This window comes from Ixodes scapularis, unplaced genomic scaffold, assembly GCF_016920785.2.
Source record: "Ixodes scapularis isolate PalLabHiFi unplaced genomic scaffold, ASM1692078v2 ptg000810l_1__unscaffolded, whole genome shotgun sequence".
Taxonomy (NCBI): Eukaryota; Metazoa; Arthropoda; class Arachnida; order Ixodida; family Ixodidae; genus Ixodes; species Ixodes scapularis.
The window spans coordinates 224,755-245,664 of NW_024610041.1; positions in this window are offsets into that span (position 1 = coordinate 224,755).

The window sequence follows — 20,910 nt, forward strand, 5'->3', positions numbered from 1 at the left end:
TAAGATTAAATAAGATTTTTTTTTTATATCCTATAAGGTGCTGTTACGTGGAGCACCTTTTAATTTTCAAAGGTTGAAAAGCGTGCGCCACCGTTTAAGTGAATAATACTTTGGCGACTACTTCACGGTATTATAATTGTTATGGTTTGTTTTTCGTACGGAACAATCTCCGAACTTCAAGGTGTTATGTTTTATATGTAATTTTAGCCCTAAATAAGAAAAACAAAACATATAAGTCAAACCGTAGCATAAGACGCACCGACGAAATGTATTAAGATAAATAAAGGCGATTGATAGCTCGGAAAAACTGTACTCGTACCAATAAATTGATAGTTTATCATCATCTCACTGATTTGCTTTGAAATAGGAACCGTGTTGCTTGCTATAAAGAAAAAAAATTGTCATAGCTGTGGAGAGTATGACGCCGTTCAAGACCGCCAAGTCGAAAATTATCTCCGCCAGAAGCATCGTATTGCCCACTGGCTTAGAACCTTTTACAACGTCTACTGAAGCTACTAGCAACTACCGTGTCATCGTGCCTCGCCGGCCTTCTGATAACAACGTTTTTAGATCCCTCTACTTGCACGTAGACCTCTGCGCCCGGTGCAACCATTGCCCCGAATTCGGAAACGCTTTATGGGAATTTGTCAATTTTTTGAAATTATATATATATTGCCGGACGATATATGTGGTCGATTCAAATTTATAGATTTACCGTCGTCCTCTGCAGAGACACTAAATCCATGTCGTCCTTCAGATCACCCTAGAGGTCGTCGTTGGGGTCGTCCTAGACGTCGTTCTTACCGCCGTCCTTTTGGACGTCGTCCTGAACGTCGTCTTAGACACCGTCCTTAACGTCATCTAGGACGACGACCTCGAGGGCAACGTCAAGGACGACATCTGAAACGACGCCCAGGGCGGCTTCAAGGATGACCTGTAGGACGACCTCAAGAAAGACCTCAAGGACGACGTCGAGAGCGACGCCCTAGGGGATGATTTCGAAGACGACGTCTAGCGTGCGTGCTAAACGATTGGAAATGGCCTACTGAACATACCTACTGCGCGTTAAGGGGCAAGAATTCATAGTACTGAAAATCTTGAGTAGTAGCTTAATAATGCTATCGCATTGAAACTGGTAGAATTAGGCCAATACTAAATGAGTCATGTGTAGATGTGCACTTTCGCGATAACCCTTCCCAAGAAAAAGCTCGTTTCCAAAGGCGAAGTCTTTCACCTGTCAAAGATCGAGACTTTCTCGTTATCGATCTCAACCCAAAGGACATCAAAATAAACCTGTTGTGGCTACCGGAAGATTTTGAAAACCGTACCGGTGATGGAGGCTATCTAGTCTCGCGAAACCGCGAAGTAGATAACCTGGGAAAAGTGGAAGTGCCCGGGTAAGGAGGACCCTAGCAACCTCAATCGGATGGTGGTCATGACCAATACCTCCAGGAGCTAAAGCCGTAGCGCTCCGAGTAGTGACGTCCCATTCCCCGGAGAAGGAAGGCCTCGTCGAGAATAGGCACCCACTCTGCGTCTCTTTACTCCGGCAGCGTCGTCTGCTCACTCAGGCCATGTGTATCTAATTGTGCTTTTATCCGGCATCAATATAGGTTTGAAATGAAAAGTATTGGATATTTTATCATATATATTGTAACGGTGCTGCTGAGGCGCGTGCTAGAACCCACCGAGGACAAAAGACGAAGCGCGTGCAGAGGGCGCGTGACACACTTCTAATCTGGTCTAATTTGATTATGGACGTCCCTTGTAAATTAAAACGTAACAATATATATATATCTATACATATATATATATATATATATATATATATATATATATACAGGTATATAAGATAAACGTAGTGTACAACGCGTTACCATGGCTGAAAGCACCAAAATTATGTTTATAATTAAACCTTAGCCGCGGCGCCACAGTGCAGCAACGCAGCTCTACGATTTGAATGAACCGGCTCCGGTAGCGACCTTTTCTTCCCTGATACGGGTTCCGATTCTGGTGAATTCTCATTGTGTGTGAGTTGCTGACTGTCTACAAAAAGGAAAGCCGACAGATTTTACAACTAAAGGGAAATGAAAAAAAAAATGCTGTCACCAACGGATATCGCACACAAGTGAGATATAAGTTGACGCCGTTAAGCCTTTCGTCCCACGCTTGTGCCGCTTCTTTTGTTTTGTTCTTTTGTGTTCTTTTGATACTACAGCATTTACCTGTATTCGCGGAACAATGCCTGCTACGGTGTGAGTAGCATCTGTGGCAATTAGTAAACACTGGGATACTGGTCGATTTTCCATAGACCTCTCTTTTTTGCCAGGGAAAGAGAGTTATGTAGTTCGGATGGAAACGGTCGCCAGGTGAGAAATAACTTAATTATGGTCTTTGTTCGTCATGTAGGAAGCGAGCAGAGTGCTGCAATCCTTTGCTTAAATCTCGTGATATATTGGAAACAGACTTTGTAATTATCAGTGTGCAATTCAGTCGATATTTGTAAATATCCGTCGCAACATTCAAGTTTCTAGCGGAAGGTGAGTACCAAGCCAATGTACCATTATTGAAAGCGCCTTCTTTGTACTGATGTGTTTATTTATACTTCTGTTATTTTGTTGCCTTTACCTCGTTTATACTACGATTCTAGGTGTCTCAAGATACTTGCATATTGAATATTATCCAATAAAAAAAAAGTCCTAATGTTATCGTCCTTGGCTTCTACGCAAAGGCTCGAGGTTCGATGCCTGGAGCTGTCGAGCCTTTTTGTTACTTGCGTAAAGTCGCGTCCTGGTGAGTTCGAGAACTTGAGTAATTATCGACCGATTTCCCTAACGAGCACGTGCTGTAAAACTTTAGAACATATCTTATCGAAAAATTTGATCACTTTTATTGAGAGTAACAAACTTCTGGGCTCTAATCAGTATGGATTCAGACGGGGGTGTTCTACAACTACGCAGCTAATCGAAATTTTTCATGATTTGAGCATAACCACAGATAAAGGGGGGCAGACATATATTATATTTTTAGATTTCGCTAAAGCTTTTGACCGCGTATCGCACCCGAAATTGTTGTACAAGCTTAGTCACGTTCTTAAGAATGATCAGATAGTCGATTGGTTGAACTCATACTTATCAGGACGGGAACAGTATGTGTATTTTAAGAAGAAGAGAACAGAATCATTACAAGTAATATCCGGCGTCCCGCAGGGATCGGTACTTGGACCGCTTCTTTTTATATTATTTATCAGCGACATGGGAAAGGACTTTGACTCCGCGGTAACTTTAAAGCACTTTGCGGATGACACTGTGATTTACTCCAATATCAGATCGAATGAAAATCAACTAAATTTGGATAAGCACTTGCGTAAGATAATGAAATGGTGTGCTGACTGGCAGATGGAACTGAATATAAGTAAGACGGTCTACATGAATGTAACGCGCAAAAAACAACACTTACAATTTAACTACAGTATTAATGGTCTTCCGCTTGCTAAAGTTAACGAATATAAATACCTTGGAGTGCACTTAAGAAGTGACTTAAGCTGGAACTCCCATATTGACTATGTATGTAAGAAAGCCTTTCAAAAACTATGGATGCTTAAAACATAGTTGGAGTTCGCTAGTTCCGATGTCAAATTAATCGCCTTTAAGTGTCTAATTTTGCCAACTCTGGAATACGCTAGTCCGGTTTTGGAGCCATTCACAAATCAAAATATTTATAAATTGGAAAGAATTCAAAATAAGGCTGCTAGATTTATCTTTAATTGCTACCGGTCGACTGAGTCGGTCACAAAACTCAAGGAGCTAGCAGGCCTGCCTAGCATAAAGACCAGATTAGAAACGAATAGAATGAAACTTTTTTTTCAGATATTTCATGGTCATTCGATGTTGGATACCCGAAAATACGTCGTGATGTCTCCTCCGGTGTACCACAGAATAAAACATAACTTAAATATCCAATCCTTTCAATACTCTACGGATCATTTTAAGCACTCCTTTTATGTTCGATGTATTGATTTCTGGAATAAGCTGCCTGAATGTATAGTCAACTATCAAAGCGTGTCAACTTTTGTGAAGGAAATTGAAATGTTTCTTTCTTCCCATGTCACCAAGGGATGTGACTGAATTATTGAATTCTTTGTGTGTCCTTGGTTTGTTTTTGAAAATATGTACCACTCCTGCCTTGGCCTCACGGCTGGCAGAATGAATAAATAAAAATAAAAAAAATTCTTGTTTATTCAAGGATCGAATGTTGTACGCGCCGAACCTTCTACTCCGATTGCTCCAGGAGCCCACGCGTGTTCAGAGGGGGCTCCCCATGGCGAGTCGAGCTCAGTCTCGTCCCAGCGCTAGATAATGCTGTTTCGCCGATATCAACGCCTGCGACACTAACCTGATTCTATTTTGTTTTGGGCAGAAGTTCGTCATATAAAACAAAAAAAAAATAGTTTTTCCAGTTTTTTCTTGCCTCATCATTCCTGACATTCTGGTGAAGGTGCTGAGTAACCTACGTACTGTGTTGCGAGGGCCCACATTGCAAGTCCGATTTCAAGCCCGGCGAGAAGACAGCTCTGCGAGGAACCTGCAACTCGCGCGAGCCGCTTGACCCCGGTAGAGGCTCCTGAATTTGGTGTGCTGCTGGACTAGCTCAAGCCAAATAGGATGACGATGGCCAACCTGTCGCAGACCCCGGCCGCTTCTTTCGTCATTTGCCTGCCCGTCGCATATCAGAAGGGGCTGCTCCCTTCACGGTGAACTTATCGAACATATCAAAGCTTGGGTCGAGCAGTACGAAAGCGTCGCAAGGCCACAATGGCTGGACTAACGAACAGCGCCTGCAAAAACGTGCATTTCTCGCTGCGGGGGACTACCAGCTGCTGGTTCAGAAATCACGAGTGTGCTTTGAGATCGTGAAGCGTCTTCAAGAACGAGGTGACGGGGACGTTTGCCTAAGAACACCGTAGAGAAAGGGCTCTAGACCTTCTTTGAACCAGAACTCAGGGCACCAATAAGACTATCACCGGCTTTGTGAAAGACGTCCTGCCCCGTACGAAAATGTTATACAGTATAAGGCCCTGATATATTTTATGTATAGCCATATATAATAATATAAGAAGTGAAATATGGCGACATACCGCCATATATAGAAGCAAATACGGCCATATATCGCCATATACGCGTGCAAGTACTCGTACATGGCGTATTTGTACGCGTATATATGGGCCCGTTTCGGTCGCGCAAGCAAAACGTCATACTCGCGAATACACTAGTTCATTTATATTGCGTGAGTGTCATGTAATTGGTTAACTATTGTTAACATCCTTAAAGTGAAGTTATCTTAGATATTTTGACGAATAAATCAAATGCGCAATTTAGAGATTCACGTGATGTAAATTGTTTCCCTAAATGTTGCAGTGAAACTACGTTTGTTCATGTTTCCCCGCTAAATTTAGCGGGGAAACATGAACTGTTAGCTTACTGAAGGTGCAATACGCTACTCCGTCATCGCGATTCCTTTTGCCTTCGAGCGGCTGCGAAGCCGTTGCGTCCGGAGTACCCTACGCAGCATCTTTCAAAAACCGTTCAAGCAACATCGTAGCCTTCCGTTTGCGAACGTCGGCGATTCATGAAAGTCGGAAGATGTGCTGTCCGTGGTGTCCTTTATATGCAACTCTTTCATAACAAAATTTGAAGTTTGAAAACGCGAACCTACCAGTGTACAGATAATTTTAAATTTATTGGTAAAAAATATTTTATTTTTCTATTTGTTTTCGGACATTGTGCGCAAAAATATCCGCGCTTAGTTTAATATTTAAAATTATAATGTGCGTTATACGGCGTAAAACATAGTATCTTCAAATTTGCATCGTTTTTGGTCACTTTAAGACTGGGCAGCTTCTTTAGAAGTTCAAAAGCTGGACTATATAGAGCTGTCCCTTTCACTCGGTATTCACAACAGGGTAGACGTTATGCGTGTTTTATTTCCAGTCGTGTCTCCGGTTAGGATCACGTGACAGTCTAGAAGCTGGTGATAATGCTGAACACGGCACCTGCCTGAAGCCCAAGGCCACACATAGCATTCACGGCACTATAAACCTTGGGCAGAAGTGACAAATCCTTTCGTTGTGGTCATTGTTGGGATCAGGACCAGGTTCTGGTTGGAATGCTCCGGAAGATAAGTCTTTTCTGTGTGCACTCCTTTTTTGCCTTTCCTTTTCTCCTTTTCTCTCTCTCTCAAAGCTGAAAGCGTGGTAGAGGTGCGTACTTGCCTACTTGCGGACATAGTTTGGCGTGTCTTGCGCGCCCTGCGTGGCTGCTGTGGATTTTTATTCTGTAGTAGATGATATCTCGTTCAAAAGATCCTACCCGTATATCGGCAACAACCGATTTCTTCAAAGAAGCCCAACACTTTTTTGTCATCAGTTAAGTGTTCGGTTTCACAGATGACAGCCTGTGCTACATCCTGTTGAATCTTTACGGACACCTTCGTTCACGTTTTTTTGTTTGAGTGCTTGTTCTGCCGTGTCCGTGTCGACATATATCTCGGATTACACCTTTGAAGTCCGGTATCGTGAATGTAGGTGCGCTACAACCTACTTAGCGACAACTAATCGTTTTCCTACAGGTTCTCTTCCAGATTACCTCTAGAATTATGCCGTGTCTATCTCATGGCAGCCGGGAGAATAAATTCTCCGAAATTCTACCTGCTGTCACCTGCCATTATCCGTCTGAAATCATATCACAACTGAAGGTAGAATACTGTATTTGTTATTCTCCCTGCGTTTTCTAATAACACGTTCCACGACCACCTTTTCATGGACACACGTTTCAAGGACACGTTTCATCGATATTCGTTAAAAGCGAATGTCGATAACCCTGCTTTCCCCTGGGAACCAAGTTGATCGAAATCAGGAGTGGCTCGAAGCAGCTCATGTAAAAATAAATAAAAGTTGGTACATGCTTATACAGATGAGAAGTCACGTTTGGAATATACTTGTATAAACAGAAATATGTATATATAAACGTTGCATTATTTGATTCGGACATTTCTAGCCTTATGCGGTTAGCATATATACCCCTATTTGGCAGAGCCGATTGAGATATATAAAAAATGCGCATATCTGGCCAGATATGCCTTATATAAACCAATTGCTTTATTTGCCCAGATATGCCCAAGTTTTTAAATAACCATATCCGCTTTTTTATATATATAAGTCCAGATATGCCATTTTTGTAAGGGGCGCCTGAACGCCTCTGCCAACCCACGAGCCACAGACAACAAGAAGCTGTGGGTCCTCACGCGCGGGTTAAGGGACGACAATACGGTGTCCTGCCGGGCACCGTCGAAGCCTTTATCGCTGACGCAACAAACATTAAGCTCGGCCACCAAGCGGGCGCTTCCCTCTATCAACGACATCCATGCGTCGCTGTATCCGCGCTGCATAGCGGCGAAAACGCTCCTGGTACCCCGAACATCCGTGAAATAATCGGGAGGTCGCCCGGGAGGAACTATGCAGGTTGTTGACAGCCGCTAATTGTGCAGCGACACTTTCCATCGCCGAAGCTGTGCGCGGAAAAGTACAACGGGTGGTCGAGCCTGAAGTTCCCATCAACAGGGCTACACCGGAGGAACCAACGCTGAGCTATACTGCAATGGTCGGACGAGCACCACCAACCACGCGTCCATACAAAGACCCCCCGACGTGACCTCCAGCACCACAGTACTTTCGCCGCCAGGACGATCGGACGCACGTCTGCCCAGAACAAGCTGTGCCAAGAAAGACTGACGTGAGGAGGACGGCCGATCGACGCCTTTTGCGCCACCACTGCGGGAGATCCAAGAGTTCCTCAGAAGACCTCGGTCTTGCGCTCCTGCGCCTCGCCGCGTGTCTCGGTCGCCGTTGCCACGACGTCCAGCTTCGCCGATGCACCGATACCAGTCGTGAGAGCCTGTCGCCCTTGTCACGCCGGGAAAATTAATCGCGGCAACCCCTGGAGGTGGAGCTGCCGTAGACCGACGACGTAAAGAGCCCCCATAACGCCGGAGGCGTCCCACTCGACCGAGGACGTGCATCGGAGCGACGCTTCTTCAACGGTGCCCAGCAGCCTCAACGTGACCATCGAGGGCCGCGACGTGTAGGCATTCGTGGACACCGGAGCAGACTACTCCGTCTTGAGTGGGAAGCTTTCACGCCGCCTTCCGGAAGCGACAACGTCGTTGGAAGGCCCTTAAACATATACAGCCGGTGGGCAACTTATCACACCAGTTGGGAGATCTAATGCTGGCGTGGATATCAACCGTGAGACGTGCCTCGTGAATTTCTTCGTTCTCCAAGACTGTTTGAGGGATGTTTTATTCGCAATGGTTTTTATCTGCAAGTATGGTGACGTCATCGACCTAGGACCAAACCGGCTAACGGTAAAAAAACCTGTGCCACCACCGGAAGAACCATATCGACGTAATGTGCTGTCCGAATCCTTGCAATCCACGTGAACTTCCCCCCGAGGTCGAGTGTTTTCGTACCCGTCGGGATCGATGAAGCTTTTTGCGGCGAAGTTCTGCTCAAGTGAAGTCTCCATTCGCTTCTTGAAAGACTGATCGGTGTCGTACGATGAGTAACAGAACTGAAAGACCGGCGCGCAATTGGCCTGGTGACAAATTTCCGTGAAGTGCTGCATCACCTAATGAAAGGTATAGCCGTGAGCCACATGGACGAACTCCAGAACTCAACCCCAATCGCTGTACTTTGATAAGACCCGACGTAATCGCAGCACGAGAAAACGCCACCGCCAGTTTGCCATAGACCCGACGTTTGTACCTACTGAACAGGGACGTGCGACCAAACTTCTAGGTAAATTAGGGTAACGTTTCGCCAGGACATCAAGGGTGCGAAAAAAAAGAACGCTAGCGAAGCTGTGAATCATTACTGAAGAATCTAATTTAAAGAAAGGGAGGTGATTCAAGACCAAGAACTGGAAATGCTAGACGACAGTATGTTTAATTCCTCAAGAAATCCGTGGGCGTCCCCAGTCTACCTTGTAAAGAATGACGGAATCCTGAGGTTCTGTGTGGATATTTTTCGACTGAACGGTGTTACTAAGACGGATGTCTATTTCCACCCTCGCATCAACGCTACGTTAGGCGGACTGCGGCACTACCACTATTTTTTCGATGTTGGACCTGAAGAGTGGCTACTGGCGCATATATGTCGACGAACGCGACGGCGAGAAAACGTCTTTCGTCACTCCCGGCGGTCTGTACGAGTTCAAAGTGATGTCGTTCGGTCTTTGAACAGCTCCAGTCACCCTCCAGCGCGTCATGGAAACTGTGCTAACGGGTCCGAAATGTGTTAGCTTTCTCGTCCACCTGGATGATGACGTGGTATTTTCACGGGATTTCGACGAACACTTCAGACTACTGAGAGCTGTGCTTCAAGCCAACAAGACCACCTGCCGGTCGATCAAGCTAACAAATTATCGATTCGTCTATGGTGAACTAAAGTTACTTAAACAATTTAGTGAAAACCTGAGACTGAGGTAAAACAGACGACGACGAGGTAGAGAAGGAGAACGTCTCAAACACAGCTAAACCTTTATTGAGGAAAGAACCCTTTGTATAGGGTTGAAGAAAGAAAGAAGGCAAGGGTAAAAAAAGTAAAAGTAAAAATGTCGTGCCTTTTGTGGAGAGAGGTGAAGTGAAGAAGGATTTTCTTCACTTCACCTCTCTCCACAAAAGGCACGACATTTTTACTTTTACTTTGCTACGTCTTGAACAATAAAGATATTCCCCTTGACCCAGAGAAGACTCGCACCGTAGCTCCATTTACACCGCCATCTGACGAGAAGGCCAAGAGAAGATTTCTCGGACTCTGTGCCCTCTGCAGGCAATTTGTACGGGACTTCGCAGAGTTTTCCCCAGCGCTGACTCACTTCACGAAGAACGCCGCAAGGCTTGAGTAAACAAAACACCAACGGCCATTCGATGAACTCAAACGAAGACTCCAGACGCCCCGGGTTCTTGGAAATTTCGACCAGTTCCCTAAAACAGAAATTCGCAGGGACGCTGGTAACACCGGTCTTGGCGCGGTACTAGTCCAAAGGCAGGACTGGGCAGAGCGAGTGATCGCGTACGCAAGTCGAACGCTGTCTAACGCGGAGCGTAACCACTGAACGACTGAAAAAAACTGCCTTGCTGTCGTCTGGGCAATAACAAAGTTCTTCTCATTTTTGTATGGAAGTCCTTTTCGTGGGGTCACAGACCACCACTCGCACTGCTATCTTGCAAACCTGAAAAAAAAAAAAACGGACGCCACGCCCTGTGGAGACTACAGCTGCAAGATTTTAACATGACCGTGGTGTACAAGTCTGGCCGGAAGCACAATGACGAAGACTGCCGGTCAAAGGCCTTCGTCGAGGCCGGTCCTGCCGGCACCGGAGGCGATGACGATGTGTGTTTTCTAGGCGCTCTGGATGTTAGCGACACGGCAGCACTGCTACCAGATGACCCTGAACTACGAGCACTCATCGTGAGCCCAAAGGGGCAAGCGAGTACGATTCCCCGTGCTTTCTTACATATCCTGCCATACGGCAAGGGGTGTCGTACAAGGAGAACTTCGTCAAGAACAACGCAGCGTGGCTGTCAGTTATCCCTTTAAGCCATCGAGAAGAAATCTTCCAAAGATGTCATGACGATCCAAGAGCCCGGCACCTTGGCTGCAGCAGGACGCTCGACAGGGTTCGAGAAAATTAACCCTGGCTGAGTCTACTGAAGACCGTTCACCTCTCCACTCAATCATTCCTTCCACGCATTGCCAGCAAAGCAACAAACCATCGACGAAGCCGTCAGCATTTCTTTATCAGAGTTCTCCCCCGTCCACGCCGTTCCAGCATATCGGAATGGATTTACTTGGCACTTTTCCGCCGCCAACGTCGGGAGACCGCTGGATCATCGTTGCCACAGACTATCTGACGCGATACGCCGAACCGAAAGCCCTACCTTCGGGGTCTTCTGTGGAAGTCGCTAAAATTTTCGTCGAGTCCATTGTCCTCCGGCACGGAGCTCCCGCAGTTCTAATCGGAGGTCGAGGGTCATCGTTTATGGCACAGCTGATGCAAGATATCCTCCGTCTCAGCAACACCAACCATCGGCGAACCATAGAGTACCGCCTTCAGACTAATGGGCTGACGGAACGCCTAAACAAGACCATCGCCGACATGGTATCGATTTACGTAGATGTGGGACACGAGGCAACCGACGAGGTCCTGCCTTATGTCACGTTCACCTACAATGCAGCGGTTGAAAAGACCATTGGTGTTACATTCTAAGAGCTGGTGCATGGTCGCAAGATGACCACGATACTTGACGCCATGCTACCTCACGAGCCAGCTGGCCGCGGAAGTGACGACGCCAACGTGGTTGCGCAACGAGCAAAAGTACGCCAGCTCGACCGAGTCTGGATCCAAGACAAGCAACGTGTCGACGCTGAGCGCTACAACCTTCGTCGTCTTCACGTTAATTTCCAGCCAAGAAACCTTATGTGGGTACGGACACCGATACGACGTCGCGGCCTCAGTGATAACAGTTTAAAGCGTTTCTTTGGATCAAACAAGGTACTTAAACGCCTGGGAGATCTGAACTAGGAAGTCGTGTTCGACGGAACGCACGCATTAGTGCGACGCCGACCGCGACCCGACCTGGTTCACTTCGTTCGAGTCAACCGAATCTAAGCTCGATAGGGCTGTGGACTTTATGCGTTCGAAATGAATCTTTATATTACCGTTCTTTTTATTTGCTTTGCATTTTTTTTCCGTCGAAGCGATTCACTTTCTAAAAGTGGGAGTAATGCCGCGCGTGCAGCTGTCCAAGTAGAAGCCCCTCCCTTGGTCGAACAGTTGTCGTCCTTGGCTCATATGCTAAGGGCTCGAGGTTCGATGCCTGGAGCGGGCGCGGCATTTTGTTACTTGTGTAAATGTCGCGTTCTAGTGAATACGGTAACATGTTTTTTTTGTTTTTTTTTCGAGTTTCGAATGTTCTACGCGCCGAACCTTCTACGCCGATTTTTTCAGAAGCCCACGCGTATGCATAAGGGGCTCCGCATGCTGAGCCGCAGTCAGTCTCGTCCCAGAGCTCGATCCCAAGGTTTCGCCGACATCGACGCCTGCGAAGGTAATCTTTTTCAATTTTGTTTTAGGGCACAATTTCGCCCGTTTAAAACACTTAGTTACTCCAGTTATTCCGCCCCTCATCATTTGTCATTCGTGACAATATCTTCTAGAAGAAACCAGAGCTCATGTCCGTTCTTATTTCTAGCCGGGAGACTTCTTCATTCATTCTGCAGTATTCCCTCGTTAGATATGACAGAGGAAAACACACATAACACAGACACACGCACACACACGTAAAAATCATACCGGCAGAAATGCTGTGTTCGAGAGCCGATCACGTAAAGAATTGATGAAAGTTAATGACGTTGACGTCAGTTGAAATACATTGAAGGGACAGCGAAAACTGTCGGCGGCTGCGCAGATCGCCAAAGTTATTTGATGGGGAGTGGCGCGTTGTAAAGCCCTGTTGCCGTTTCAAAGACACCGACAGCGTAGTGGAAAAGGCCGCGGAATATCCTTAAAGGCCGACGACCAGACTCGATATTCTTCAAGGCAGAAGATCGTCCTGAGCATCCGGGAGGAGGAAACCGTCAACCGTGGACAGTGTAGAAGGGGGAGAAGAGGAAGCGAAGGGAAAATTGGAAGGCGCGTGGAATAAATGATTTTTAACTGCCGAAGTAGGTCCTCACTGCATGCTCGCGAAACGGCATGCTCTCTTTAGAACTCGTAAAATTGGGGGATCTTTAACCTCTTGGACTTTTTGAGTGAGACTGGTTTGGCAGACCGTCTTTGACCGAATACCGCACACCGCAAACAGTAAGGTTGTTAAACTGAAACCCACACTTGTGCCAAAGCCCCATCACAATATTGGACTGGTTTAAAAATTACGAAAAATAAAAAGCGCAAAAGACAAGGACAAGAGGGAGACAAAATTAAAATTAAAAATTTCCACACTATCTCTTTTAGCCACCTACGGCTGCTCCCCTATCCATAAGCCGGGTAGCGACTCGCCCCGTACAGGAGGCCAACAATTTTCCCTGCTTTCCCTTTCCCTTTCTGGACCTCATAAAACAACAACAACAAAATTAACACTCGTCTGCTTATAATTAGGAGCCTGTCAGTCTATCCTGAGACGAAGATACAGGCTCTCAATGCAGTGTCCGCTGAAAGCGAGGCCTCTGCACGGGGCAACCCGGAAAAACGCTAATAGGTCTTCCTTTGTCTAATGATCTGCTAATTTCCTTTCTCCTTCCATCTTCTCTGGCTTCTCTTAAGGATTATTTCGCCAACCATGCGTTTGGCGGAATAATTCTTCAAGGTGCCAGTTGAAACGGGTGCTTTGTCCTGCCTACGGTCTATAGTACATATTGCTTTCCTTTTACCCCTGAAACGGAATATAGGCGTGTCTAGCAACCCTTCTCCTCCCCCAAAAAGGTGAAAAGGAGAAGTGGATGGGCCCCGTACATCATTGAAGTTGAACTGATAATGATTGGCTAGAACAGGAGGAGGGTAGTCTTGGTGTGGTGACATTGGACAATTTGGCAGCCTATGGAATCGCTCAGATTTTGACGTACCCCTGCAAACAAGCCTATAGGTTTACTGCATGTAGACAGTGTTGATTTCTTCTTTCCATCTCTGTCTTCTTTCTTATCGCTATCCCGCTCTCTACCTCCCTCTCAGCATCTCTCTCTCTCTCTGTCTTTGTCTCTTTCGCTTTTTTTTTTATTTTCGCCTTTTTTTTTCGATCGTTCTTCAAGGCCCATCGAACCAGTAAAATTTGTTGTGCACCGATACCGGTCAGTCGGGCGACTTTTCTCCGAGCGCGGTTGTTGCTGCAGGAATCCGAGAGTCGAGGATAAGTTACATAACCTAAAGCTTCCTGGAGGGAAAGTGAAATACGATATCTACCGTGCTTGTCAAATCAGAGTCGAGATTGGGATTAATCAGATTTTGTATCAACTCCGGAATGTGCAACTCGAAGCATTCGCGAACCGTTGATCCAGCAAACGCAGAGTCACCGGTACTAAGATCAACACATTTAAAAATTTCCTTTTAATTTAATTACGGTAGGTTGTTTTTCTCTTTCTAAAGACTACCTAAATAACTTTTTTTCTAGGTAAAGTTTCTTCTTATACACGATGGCGATGGGTGGCTGGGCCATGCGGCAATAGAGCCTCGGGAGCACATGTGGTGCGCTCTGACGGCTTGAATTGAGTCACCAGAGCCGTAGCTTTTGTCGTCTGCGAAGCTACTTGGAACAAAGTATACAGCAAGGAACTTGGTTTTCATAAAGACCTATGTTTCGCCAATTTCGCGATTTCAAATAAATGACAAAATATTTGTTCCTCAAATAATAATCGCCATGGTAAGGACTACGCCACAGATCACAAAAATCTGCGCTTTGAAATAATGGCGAAACTGGTTGATCTCCGAGTTGTACGTGAAGCACCGCAATCTCAACAGAGCACGCCAAAGTTGGCTTAATCGCAAACTATACCTCAGAATTAAGAAAAGAAAAAAATGCATAGCTTTTCTTACTCCCATCTCCTGTCCCAGGGCCCGCCATAGCTCAAATATGGTTTCAAACTTCCACCATGCTCAGTATAAACAGCATCGAACTGGTTTTTCGCAAGGTAATTACTTCACAAGAGGGAACCATGGGAGGACGCCACCAAAACTTCTCGCCGCTAATACACCTTGGGGAAATTGACTTTATACGTCAACTCAGTTTTCCCGCTAAATTTAAAGGGAAAATGTACGTCTTTCCGCTCCAGTTTTCCTGCTGTATCTAGCGGGAAATTGACGTCACGTGACGTACACAAAAATTTATTTGCCCGCTATGTTTAGCGGGAAAATTAACACCTTGGAACGGTACTTGAATCCTGCTCAAAAGTGGACCAGAGCATTGTGCGAGCACTTGATTTAGGCTGGTGATAATCAATGGTTGCGCAAACATTCGCGTAGTGGCCCGTGTCCAATCGCGACAATGACCATAATAGCCGCACTATAACAACACCTGCAACTCAGCGCGTTTCCTGTGCTTTGCCAACCCCAGCGCGTGGCTATGATCAACATTGGCAGCATATAACCGGCTCAAGATCACGTGACCGCTTGTTCTGGCTGCGAGTTGAGGGGGTAAACGCTGCTTGTAATTCTTTAATTTTTTTTTTTTTTTGTGCGGCGTTTATTGCATGGGGTGAAAAACGAACGCGGGTTTCATCTCTCATAGAGGTCGGGGACTCAAGCGGTATTCGCGAAAAATACAAAAAATTGTTACGCCTCTCCTTTAACGCATGCAGTCACTGAATTCTTGCATTATACCTCAGCCGCATTGTAAAATGAAAGTAACTTCCATCGAATGGCATTGTGGGGTCGGCAAACAAGCTCGCGGCGCTCGTATAGTCATTGGGGATTGCGAGCTGATTCAATTCAATAATATCATTTAATAAAAATGCATAAACTGTTTCCTGTGTCAGGTGTTCTAATCTTACTTACAACTTACAATCAACTAATCCAATTCCTTCTGGGGGCTCGAGCTGCCTTAAAGCATTACATAATTTATTTTTCATTCAATGTTGCAATTATCTTGGGACAGCTTGAATGTTGCCACGCATATTTACAAATGTCGATAAAACCCCACACTGATAACTGCGAAGAGGCTGCTTCCAATATATCACGAGATTAAAGAAACCGAGAGCAGCTTTCTACTCGCGTGCTTCATGACCAACAAAGCCCGTAATTAAGTTATTTCTCACCTGTCGACCGTTTCCATCCGAACTACAGAACTCTCCTTATATGTCGAGAAAGTGAGGTCTATCAAAAATCGACCAGTGTCATAGTTGACTAGTTGCCACAGGTGTTACTCACACCGTATAGCAGGCATTGTTCCGCAAATCCACGTAAATGCCGCATTATCAAGAGAACACAAAAGATCCAGACAAAAGAAGTGGCAGAAGTGTGGGACGAAAGGCTTAACGTTTTAACCCCATATGTTGCTCGTGTGCGCTATTCGTTGGTGACTGCATTTTTTTCATTTCCTTTTTCTTCTGAAATATCTCGGCTTTCGTTTTTGAGACAGTCAGCAACCCACACACAGCATAAATTCACAAAAATCGGAGCCCGCATCAGGGAAGAAAAGGTCGCTACCGGAGCCGGTTCATTGAAATCGTTTGGGGAGCTGCGGGACTGCACTGTGGCCCCGCGGCTAAGGGATAATTGTAAACATAAATTTGGTACTTTCAACCTGGGTAACGCGTTGTATACTTCGTTCACAATATTACTATGGCTGCACTTGTCAATCTTCACTCATTCCCATTATTCCATGATTGTGTGAAACTGGTAATTGACTATCAGTGAATTATTGTGTGTGTGTTTTCCCCTTTTTTATGGATAGTAAAACAAATGAAACAGACTATCATGACCACATTTTATTTAACAGGCTTGTTAACGACAGCCTTTCCTTGCAAAAAAATATGGTTACCTGTTTTCATTTAAATGCTCGAAGTGTAAGAAACAAGTATGACGACATAGATGTATTTCTAGGTTCTCTCGACCACAAGTTTGATGTACTGGCCTTTTCAGAAACTTGGTATATTAATAGCAATGACGCCGTTCATTTTGAGGATTATAGATGTGAGGGAGTATACCGTACTGATCGAAGGGGAGGAGGCGTTTCCCTTTATTTTCGCAATAACCTGCCCTACGAGGTTATACCTGAATATTCAAAGGTCAATGACTGTTGTGAATCACTTGTCGTGAAATGTGCTGGATCTGTAATTTCTCTTATGTACTGCCCCCCTTCTGGATCGGCAGCTGATTTTGTAAACTTTATCGACCAATTTCTTGAATATGTTGGTTTATTAAACATACCGGTTGTACTGACTGGTGACCTCCATATAGATCTACTGTCCCCAAGTCCTATGTGAAGGCTTTTTCTGGATGTTGTACAGACATTTGGATGTGAAAATGTCATAAGCGCTCCAACACGAATTACGTCAAGTTCCCAAACATTAATGGACGTATGTATTACTAGTTACCCAATTCAAAATCTGACTGCTGGTATTTTAACGTGTGATCTTAGTGACCACCTACCAATATTTTGTTTTTTGCCATGTATGAAAAAAGACAAATAATTCCGCTCAAGGAATTCCAGTTTTACAGAGATATATTAACACCGATAGCATAAACTATTTTTATACTATGGTATCAAATCGAAATTGGGCTGATGTTCACAACGAAAGTAATCCTAATATATCGTACGATTTATTTTTAATTAAAATAAAACGCTGCTATGACTTGGCATTTCCATTGAAACCTGTCTGTAAGCACAAAAAGTCTAGGAAACCATGGATAACGCCGGATCTTTTCAGAAGGATGAATAAAAGAAACCAACTCTACCATAAATTTATCAAACTAAGGGATGAAGGTTTATTTGTACAGTACAAAAAAAATAAGAAATAGATTAGCAGCAGACGTTGAAAGAGCAAAACTACGTACGTTATCACGAACAGAAATTTGCGGCTATTTCTAATGATCCCAAGAAAATATGGAAAGAAGTGGGCAGCCTCATTTGTCAGCCAGCCAGTAGATTACCGATGGATATCACTGTTGGCGGTGTTATATATGCAGGTGCAGCACTGTCAAACGAATTTAACTCCCATTTTCTAAGCTCGGACGGGTCGCTTTCTTCTCATCTGAACGCGAACACTAATATTACTTCTTATCTTTCGGTTGCAGAAACAAATTCCATTTTTTTTTCACCGATTGCTGAAGGGGAAATTATCACTTTGTTACAAGCCTTAAACAATACTTTGTCGGCAGGCCATGATGACCTAAAACCGGCGCCGATTAGAGCTGTGTCTCGACTGATTAGTGCGCCTCTGACTCATATTTCCAACATTTCTTTATTTTGAGGAATCTTTCCTGATAAAATGAAGGTCGCTAGAGTGTCTGTTTTGCATAAAGGTGGGTCATTGCATGATATGAATAACTATAGGCCCATATCGGTACTACCATTGTTTTTGAAAATCCTAGAACAAGTCATCAATGGCAAATTGGTATGTTATCTAGCTAAGAAGAGCTTAATTGCGCAACAGCAATATGGGTTTCAGAAGAAAAAGTCTACATAAATGGCGTTATTAAACATAAAAAATAAATTAGTCGATAATTTTGAAAACCAGTTATATACAATCGGTGTCTTTCTAGACTTTCGAAAAGCTTTCGACTCCATCAAACATGATGTGCTTCTTCAAAAACTACCATTCTACGGAATAAGAGGTATCCCATTAGACTTAATTCGAAACTACTTATCGCATCGCTTACAATACAATGTCATCAACGGCTTTCAATCTGACCTAAAGCAGAGTAAGTATGGTGTTCCCCAGGGGTCAATTTTAGGTCCGTTGCTTTTTCTTTTATACATAAATGACCTAGTTAACATAGCACAAACTCCAGATATTATATTATAAGCCGACGACACTAATGTTTTTTTGCAGATAAAAATCCTGATAGGATTGAGAACATGGTAAACACTTGGCTCGAACGATTATCACTGTGGCTACAGCTAAATCAACTAGAATTGAACATCAGTAAAACAAAATACATTATCTTCAAGTCGAGGAATAAAGCATATGATCAGGATATTTCAATGAAATTCCTAACCGATATTATTGAGCGAGTGCCCTCTTACAAATTTTTAGGTGTGTGGTTTGAGGAAACGCTAAACTGGTCATGTCACATAAACCATGTTTGTGGTAAAATATCTAGATCAGTTGGTATTCTGAATAGAATTAAGTACCTCCTCCCCAGCTGGCTCAAGCGTCAGTCGTATTACAGTCTTGTTCACTCACATCTTCATTATTGTCTGTTAGTTTGGGGGTCCACTAAAAAAAGAAATCTTAATAAACTCGTTATTCTTCAAAAAAAAGCAGTTCGCTGTATCGAAAACTTACCTTCTAGAGAGCATACCGCCCCTTATTTTTCAAAGTTTTCCTTATTGCGTGTTGAACAACTTTTTAACGTTAAATTTGCAATAGAAATATATAAAAATATCAAAAATGACCAAGCCGCATTTCATGAGCAGTATCCTCGTAAAAAAAACAAATATAATTTCAGAGAAGAAAAATATGTCAAACCAAAGACGAAAACGAATTATGGAATACAAAGCTTGGAGTATCGGGTATCTGAATTTTTAAACAGATATCGGGAGATTGAAGCAATGATTATAAGTGCTTTGTCGTTTTATAGCTTTAAAAAAAGTGCAAAAAATTACTTCTTATCAGACTCTCCTTAGTGATAATTTGTGCCTGTCATTCTGTCATTTTAAATTTGTTGTGTATTTAGTATCGTATAAAGTGATCATTTTTGTATAGGTAGTTATAAATGTTTTGCATGGACAATTACGTGACCGCTTTTGATATGTCCGTCGTTCATTAGTTATTTTATGCATTTTCTTTATTATTATTATTTTTTCTTCTCTCTTCTGCTGAGTGATGTGTAGGGCTGGGGGAGCCTCGTCAGGCGGCGTTAGATCGCCTTTTGCTTCCTCAGACCAGACGCAAAGTATGAATAAAGATATTATTATTATTATTATTATTATTATTATTATTATTATTATTATTATTATTATTATTACAGAAGAAGAAGAAGTCTCATGGTTCGGAAGGTTATTTCACCGCTGTGAAATATTTGCCTCGTCTCTCTATGGCTTCTTCGAAGTGAGGCTCCTGGCGACAATCTTCCATCTACATCAGGTGGGGAGATCGTCTGGGGCGACTACTCAGTCCACTGCAAGTCCACCGTTATTCTGCCGATGGTTGGTCTCATCCTGACGAGACCACTTGCGGACTAAAGCACATACGCCTCTCCGCTGAATTTGTCTTCAACCAGACTTCTACGCATCATCATCGGCGCCTTCTTCAATGTTTGTGTTGTGGTCTCTGCATGCGTAGTTGTGTGCCTTCAGGTTTGTTCCGGTGAGCCCGTACGTTCATATTCCAACCTTTGCATCTTCTTCCTCTTCGCTGTCTCTTGTCAACTGGGTATCCCGTTCTTCATTATGTCCCCACCTCCTGCCTGCGGCGTGTGTGGCGTGTGCGTGCCGACGGATGGTAGATGTATGAAGTGCATGGAGTGCAATAGTTCTCTTCACTTAGGTCAATGTGCCGGGATTGCCGAGGCTACCTTTCCGACGATGGGAGCAGCCAAACGAGAAAAGTGGCGCTGCAAGACCTGTCGCAGCAGGGACAACCGCACGGGCGCTGGAAACGTGGAGGCTACATCTCAGGATGAACCTCACCCTTTTTCCGCCCAGCTAACATCCGTCAACGAAAAGCTAGACGTGCTGCTGTCGTTAAAACAAAGCGTTGATTCGCTTCTCACGCTTCCAGTGAAGGTCGATACCTTGTTGGCCTTAAACCCCACCGTTGAGTTGCTGCGGACAACCGTCCAAGAGGTCCAGGATTCCGTTGTCTTCCTGAGTGCTCAGTACGACTCGGTTCTCACTGAAATCACTGAGCAAAAAGAGTAACCAAAGACCTTGGGGCGGAAGTCCAGTCACTCCAAAACACAGTAAAGGAGCAGGCAAATGCTATTCACCTGCTTCAAGCAGAACTGAATGACGCCGAGCAACAACATCGCCTACCTAACATGGAAATTCAGGGCATGCCTTCCACGCCAAAAGAAAACCTGAACATGGTTTTCTGTGACTTAGCCTCTAACATCGGCCTGTCACAGTTTACGCCATCGGATGTTCTGTCCGTCCACCGTCTACCTCCGAAGAAGGCAGACAAACCAAACACTGCTC